The following is a 7,068-nucleotide window of genomic DNA, read 5'->3' as shown; positions in this document are numbered from 1 at the left end:
CCAAAGAGGAGCATCTAAGATATCCTTGGTTTAGCTTGTTGACAATTCTCCTATGTTAGTGTAGGGCAGTGGTTGGTAAGCTCATTAGTCAACAGAGGGAAATATCAACAGTACAACGATTGAAATTTCTTTTGAGAGCCCAATTTTTAAACTTAAACTTCTAATGGCACTTCTTCAAAATAGACTTGCCCATGCCGTGGTATTTTGTGGAAGAGCCACACTCAAGGGGCCCAAGAGCCGCATGTGGCTCGAGAGCCGCAGTTTGCTGACCACACTGTAGGGAAACTGCTACACTGGCTATATTTCTGGTCACCATAAAAGCCTCATTAGGGGAATGGAAGTGGCAGGAGTCATGGAGGGAGGTGGCCCTGTCACATAATGGTAACAAACGGGGAGAAGGCATGAGTAGGTAAGCATGGCCTTGGACTTGAGAAAGCAGCTTGTAGAATGTCCAAAGGAAATGTGCACATGAACCATCATCTGAGACTCAGAAGGAATATGGCTAAAGAGACATGGGAGGCTCTACAAAGCAAAATGCTGACAAGGTTATGAGAAATTATCTCAAGGAGAAAGGAAGTGGGGAGGCGGCACAGGTGCATTGGTGTTTTGATGTACCAGCACAGGACGTTTGATTTGGAAAGGCTGTGTGAAAAAGATGTAAGCTGGAGACAAAGTGAAGGGAACCTGAAGATGGGACAAGACACTAGTTTGACACATTAACAGTGACTTTTCCCCCCAGACAGTTCTAATTACCTTCTGACCCGCCCCCATCAGCAAACCTGTTCTCTCAAGGAGAATTGTCTCAGCACAAAACCACAAAAAGGAAATTTAGTCCAATTCTGGGGCCTGTTTTGTTTTAGAGCTTTGTCAAAATGAGGGATATCTCTAAATCCCATTCTGCCCCATAGCTATGCCAAGTTCAAGTCTTTTTTAAATCAATTAAATAATTTTAGAAATCAAGGTTGCCCTTTTTTTATCGATTAAATACTTTTTCTATTATCCTCTCTTTGTCTCTAAGATAATGTTAACAGTAACAGATATTACTCATATTATCAATATTTTGAGACATTTTTACTACAAATGAATTTTTTCATTAGAATGTGCGTTGCAATCCAGGAAACCACTTCCAACCCATTCCCAACAATAACCCTTACACATACTAACAAAGGAGAACTCCGTGGACATGGTCCAGTGATTGCCACAAGGAAGGGAGGTGTCTCACCTCTTTTATTAAGAGCCCTAGGGCATAAATGATGAGCTGTGGAGACATCACCACCTATTGTCAAGGTGTCTCAGGCATCTTCCCTGGGCAGGCCTTTCACCATGCTTTATTAAATTCAGGTTAACTTTTAGACAAAGGAATATCTCATAAAATTTGGCAATCATTCTATGGTGTCTTCCATTTTGCAACATATAGATTTTTTATCTTCTGGAAAGGGGGTTAAGGATCTTATTGAGACCTACTTTACAAGCATCATAAATTGCTAATCCTATTTGTTTCTCACAAGAAACAAAATTATAATTATATAAATTGCATAATAGTTCTTCTAGACTATTGGTCAAATAATTAAATCTAATTGGCTTATATCATTGGTACAACCTGATGTCTTTGTGCAAAACACAAAGCTTATGCACAATAATTGGGCATGGAGTGGATTTTGTAATGGTTTGGATAATTATTATAAAAGAGAATTACTTTGTAAATAGATGGCAATGTGAAAAGAAGCTCCTAGTAGTATTTCAAAGAAATCTGTTCTATTAAAAATATTGTTTAACAATGAACAAAGACATGAAAAGCCTAAAGAATTGTAATAGCAAAAGCAAAATAAAGCTGGTGGGAATAAATAATATCCCAGATAGCAGAATCAAAATATTAAACTATCTCAATTGATTGATAAAGTGGGCTGAAATAAGTAACTGAAAATAGAAAAGTAAATTCCCACATCAGAGCAGAAAAAGGTCAGTTTTTTTTCAAATCCAGATAAAAATACTGTAAGAGCAAGTCTCATGAAAAAACTTGTGGTGTTTATATTGACCAGAATGTCAACATACGAGATTAAAGGACAAAAAGAATCAGTCAACCAAATGAAGACCAATTGTTCATAGGGCATAGTTCATTAATCCTGTTTCTAAATTTAAGTTATAAAGAAAATTTTATGCAGATTAAACATAAAAGTATATCATGGCTAAAGATGTTACATTATAAATAGCACAAAGAAATGAGGAAATATTCTAGCTCTCAGAAACTACAATCTCATTCAGCAAAAAAGTAAGTCTTTGCAAAAAGAGGGAAGTTCCCACATGTGTAATTATTTCACTTTCATCTTTCTTGCCCAAATTAGTCAGCTCGGCTGCCATAACCAAATACCATAGACTGAGTTTAAAGAGTTGACATTTATTTCTCAAAGTTATACCATAGAGACTGAGAAGTCCAAATTCAACATGCTAGGAAGCTAGGTTTTATAATGAATTCTCTTCTCTTGGTTTGTAGGCAGTCTTCATCTGGCTATGTGCTCACATGGCCTCTTAGTGTGCACACAGAAAAAGAATGAGGCAGGAGGGAAGGGAGGGAGGGAGAGAGAAATCTTCCTCTTCTTGTAAAACCACCAAATTTGTCTAGGGCCCCACCCTTACAACCTCTTTTAACCTTAATTAATTCCATATGGACCTTATCTTCAGATACAGCCACATTGGGGGCTAGGGCCTTATCTTAGTCTGCCCAGGGCATTATAACAAAACTAAAGGCCCTACTGCATGAAATTTGTGCATGGGGGGGGGGGGAGGTGGGGGGAGATGGTGTCCCCCTCAGCCCAGCCTATGCCCCCTCACAGTCCAGGAACCTTCAGGGAATGTCTGACTGACAGCTTAGGCCCACTCCCAGTCGGACATCCTTAGTGCTGCTGCTGAGGCGGGAGAGGCTCCTGCCACTGCCACTGCACTTGCCAGCTGTGAGCCTGGCTTCTGGTTGAGTGGCGCTCCCTCTGTTAGAGCTCACTGACCACTGCATTGAGCATCTTCCTCCTGGTGGTAAGTGCACATCATAGCAACCGGTCATTCCACTGTTCAGTTGATTTGCATATTAGCCTTTTATTATATAGGATACCATAACAGGCATTTTTTTTCTTATAGTTCTACAGATTAGAAGTCTGAGATCAGAGTGCCAGCATGATTGTGTTCAAATAAGAGCTTGATCTCTTCATTATGTCTTCAAATGAGGTCAAGGGGAAAAGACAGAGAGGGAGAAAAAAAGGGAGGGAGAGAGGGAAAGAGAGGGAGGGAGATAGAGGAAGAGAGAGAGAGAGAGAGAGAGAGAGAGAGAGAGAGAGAGGGAGAGAGAGAGAGAGAGAGAGAGAGAGAGAGAGAGAGAGAGAGAGAGAACTCTGGTTTCTTTATTTTCTTATAAGAATACAAATTCTATTATGAAGATCCACATTTATGATCTCATCTAAGTTTGATTACCTCTCAAAGGTCCCACTTCCTAATAGCGTTACATTGGGAGTTAGGGCTTCAACCTCTGCTTTGTGGGGAGACACAAACAGTGGGTCCATAACAGGCTTCAGTGTATAAATTTGCAGGGGACAGCATTTAGCCCATAGCACTGTCTTTCTTGTAAATGAAAATATCAACTAACATTCAAGTCAGAAACAATACACCCATACTTCAATAGCCACCATATTTGGCTACAGATACAAGAGTTTGGCAAATATCAACAAGAGCGTTCTATGAGAATAAACTAGCTCTATAAAATTTATGTAAAGACAATTATAAATTTTACTAGAGGCCTGGTGCACGAATTCATGCACCAGTGGATTCCTCAGCCTGGCCTGCAGGGATCAGGCTGAAACTGGCTCTCTGACATCCCTCAAGGGATTCCAGATTGCAAGAGGACAGTTTTTGTGTGACACACTCTGGAATCAAGATTCCTCCTTTCTGGTTCTGGGTGCATCACCCAAGAATCACAGCTGTCTGCCCCCTGGTGGTCAGTACACATCATAGCTACCATTTGGAGCGTCTGCCCCCTGATGGTCATTGCATGTCATAGCTACTGGTCAGTCTGTCAGATGGTCACTTAGGCTTTTATATATTTGACTAGAGGCTCAGTGCACAAAATTCATGCCAGGGGTAGGATCCCTAGGCCTGATCAGATTTCCTGCCTCCTGGCCTCCCCGCCTCCTTCTTCCCTCGCTCCCTCAGCACCCTGCCACCACTGGTCATCTGCTATGTTTCGCACAGCCCCCTGGAGGTCAGCGCACGTCATAGTGAGTGATCTAATTCCCAGTCTCCTGGTCAAACTCCCAAGGGGACAATTTGCATATTAGCATTTTTTAATAAAGGATTAGTAGTGATATGTTGTGCTACACATCCTTTCTATTAGTGAAATTTAGAATAAGTTTATGTGTGTACATACATACATTTGTTTTCTTCAGAAATGCATTTTGTTAAAAACATTTTCCAGCCCACCACTGGGCAGGCGAGTAGAAATGAAAAATGGAGAAGAGCTGGAGGGACAGTATTTAAGCTCCTGAATCCAACAGTGATTATAGCGGCTGGGTCTACCCTGTGTTTTCCAGTTACATGGACCAGTAAAGTCCTTTCATTTGTGGTTGTCTAAAGCAAAAGTGAATTGGTTTTTCTGTCACCTTCTTCCGAGAGTCCTGACTCATATTATGTGTCATAGGCATGTTCAGGGAACTGAATTTTGGTTAAGCCCTGAGAAAGAAGTTTCTAAAGATCCAAAGACATAGCCTTCACTTTCAGGATCAAATCAAACTTCAAGTAGCAGGAGTAATGAGCTCTATTTGGAAGCTCTGTCTTTTTTTTTTTTTTTTGCCTTTTTTTTTTTTTTAATTCTTTCTTGTTTAAATCGAAGCTCTGTCTTCTGCATTGTTGTTTCCCCACCTCTGCCTCATGTCTCACCTTAGTACCAGGATCCATTTCTGAGCCCAGTGCCCATTTTTCATCCAGTCCTACATATATGACTCTTCTGGTTCTCGTACCTAATTGACGGCTCTGGTGTCAGTACCTGTAGGACTGGCTCTGCCTTTTCCTTGGCAGATGCTCGGGGCCTGGCTGCTGGAGGACAGTGTCCTAGTGATGCTGGCCTGCTGTGTGGCCTTGAAACCCTTCTCTTTCCCATTTCCCAGATCCATGCTCCTGGCCCTTTCTGGTGTGAATTGCTGTTCTCAGAAGCCATCTCCTGTAACGTGCCCCCCCTGGACCGTGTCCTGCCTGCCACACTACACCCATCCCAGAGCCTGCTGCTCACAGGAGCCCATCTAGCTGGCCCTGCTCAGCCAGGGCCTTCCTTGCAGAGTGAGCTGTCCCTCCACTGCAGCCGGTCAAGCCAGGCCCTGAGAAATCCCTTCTCAGGACGGCAGTGCTGGCTGCCAACGTGTGGAGAAAAGCCACACACTGCAGTTTGGATGATTGCTGTTCAATGTAGGCCTTGGTGTTCCTCTTGAATACGGAGGAGAAAAACTGCTCTACCTGGGAGCATGAAGTGCTGAATAGTCTGTAAATTTATCATTAAAAACAAATTTCTTCTAGGTGGTAGGCTGACATGCACTTAGGTGATTCTACAAAATAAGGCTGAAGATCATCCACCTGCCTGAGTGTAACTTTTCCTTACCTCTTCCTGCACCTCCATCTGTTCTTTTGAAATGTCAAAGCCACTGCAGTCAAGGGTGAGAGAAAAGCATTTTACTAAAAACTCAAACAGCAACAAAAAGCTCAGCCCCCTGGTCCGCAAGACAAGAACCCGGTCCATCTCTCATCTTGGTTAGCGTATTCCTCTGCACAGTGGTGCAGACACAGACCAGCATCTTAATAATGGGTCTCGTTAAATTGCATTTTACATTTTGCTTGAGAAAAAAAATGAATGTGAATGTTCACATTATGTTCAAGCAATTATAATGTGTCAACATCAGAAAGCCTGAACTGATGAGTTCAAAAGACTGAAAATTGGGTAATTTAAGCTGTTCTACTTGAGAGGACATAAGAGATGAAGCAAAATGGAATTAGTGAACAACCTTAGCCTGTTTGGAGTTTTTTCAGACACTACAAAAAAAAAGAAAAAAAAAAAAAAGGGGCTGTGAAAAACAGATGTTGGGGGACTGATGTTCTCTTCCCCCAGGCATGACATGAGAATGATTCTTGTCGGAGCAAAACTAGCACTTTTGCTCTGAGGATGAGTGACAGTGTACTGAGTGCAGGAAATTGAACACTCCAAGCAAGAGGCACTGCTTGTTGTTGAGCCTCAAGGAAAGATTGGTGTTCAGATTGTTCTAAGTTAACCCACTCTCTGATACCACTTCTGTATGGGAAGAGAAGGAGCGTGAAGGAATTGATGACTCTGATTGCCGAAGAACCAGCTCAGCTCCAGTTGTTAGAACTTAAACATGTATAGATGGGAAAGAAACCCCAAACTCTCTCCTCCCTGCAACGTGGTGGAATTCTTGGATTTGGCACACAGGTCTGAAAGCCAAGAGATCAAAGCAAGCAAGAGGAGGACAGTCAGCTAACCTCTCTCTAAACAGAGAACAGCTCTAGGAAACATGGAGGATTGCTGGACTCTCCCAAAGCCATGTCGTCTATGTGAGAAAAGACCAAGAGACAGGGACATTATTCGTGGGAGGACAAGCCATCTTGTTATTTGTTTTCACTGTACCAGAAATTAAAGAAGGCTGGGGCTTCATGCCCTATTTGCAAGAAAGAGAATCAGTTGGTTATGAAGGTTTTGATGGTCTGAATCAGTGAATTAAAGAAATATTAGCAGGGTCAGAACATGCATCAAAACGTCAGTATTGGGTATCTCCACCCAGTGCGAACCATTGTATCTGTTCATTGATTCATATAAACATTTTTGTTCCAGAATATTTTTGCTTCACAACTCAATGGAAATTGAGAATGAGTTCTTTACAACTAGATGATTTATGTGGGGGCTCCATTAACATAAAGAGATACGTTAATCATTTTATTCTCCCTTCAAAGATGAGGATCTGGGAGGAAGCAACTACCAGTACAAACAAAAACACATTCATTCATTTATTTTCCAAACTACTTGACGCT

At 41.8% G+C, this 7,068-nt stretch overlaps 1 pseudogene across 1 annotated transcript; it reads left to right on the top strand.

Annotated features, from left to right (window-relative positions):
• The first annotated feature begins 5,055 nt into the window (after positions 1-5,055).
• Positions 5,056-6,748, top strand: LOC311626886 (protein Mdm4-like; annotated as a pseudogene). The gene is made up of 2 exons: positions 5,056-5,199; positions 6,199-6,748. The product of its transcript is annotated as a protein Mdm4-like (transcript).
• The last annotated feature ends 320 nt before the right edge of the window (positions 6,749-7,068 follow it).

The sequence above is a fragment of the Pipistrellus hanaki genome (genome assembly GCF_964339955.1).
Source record: "Pipistrellus hanaki genome assembly, chromosome: 8".
NCBI classification, from domain to species: Eukaryota; Metazoa; Chordata; class Mammalia; order Chiroptera; family Vespertilionidae; genus Pipistrellus; species Pipistrellus hanaki.
This window is presented reverse-complemented; position numbering and strand designations above follow the sequence as displayed.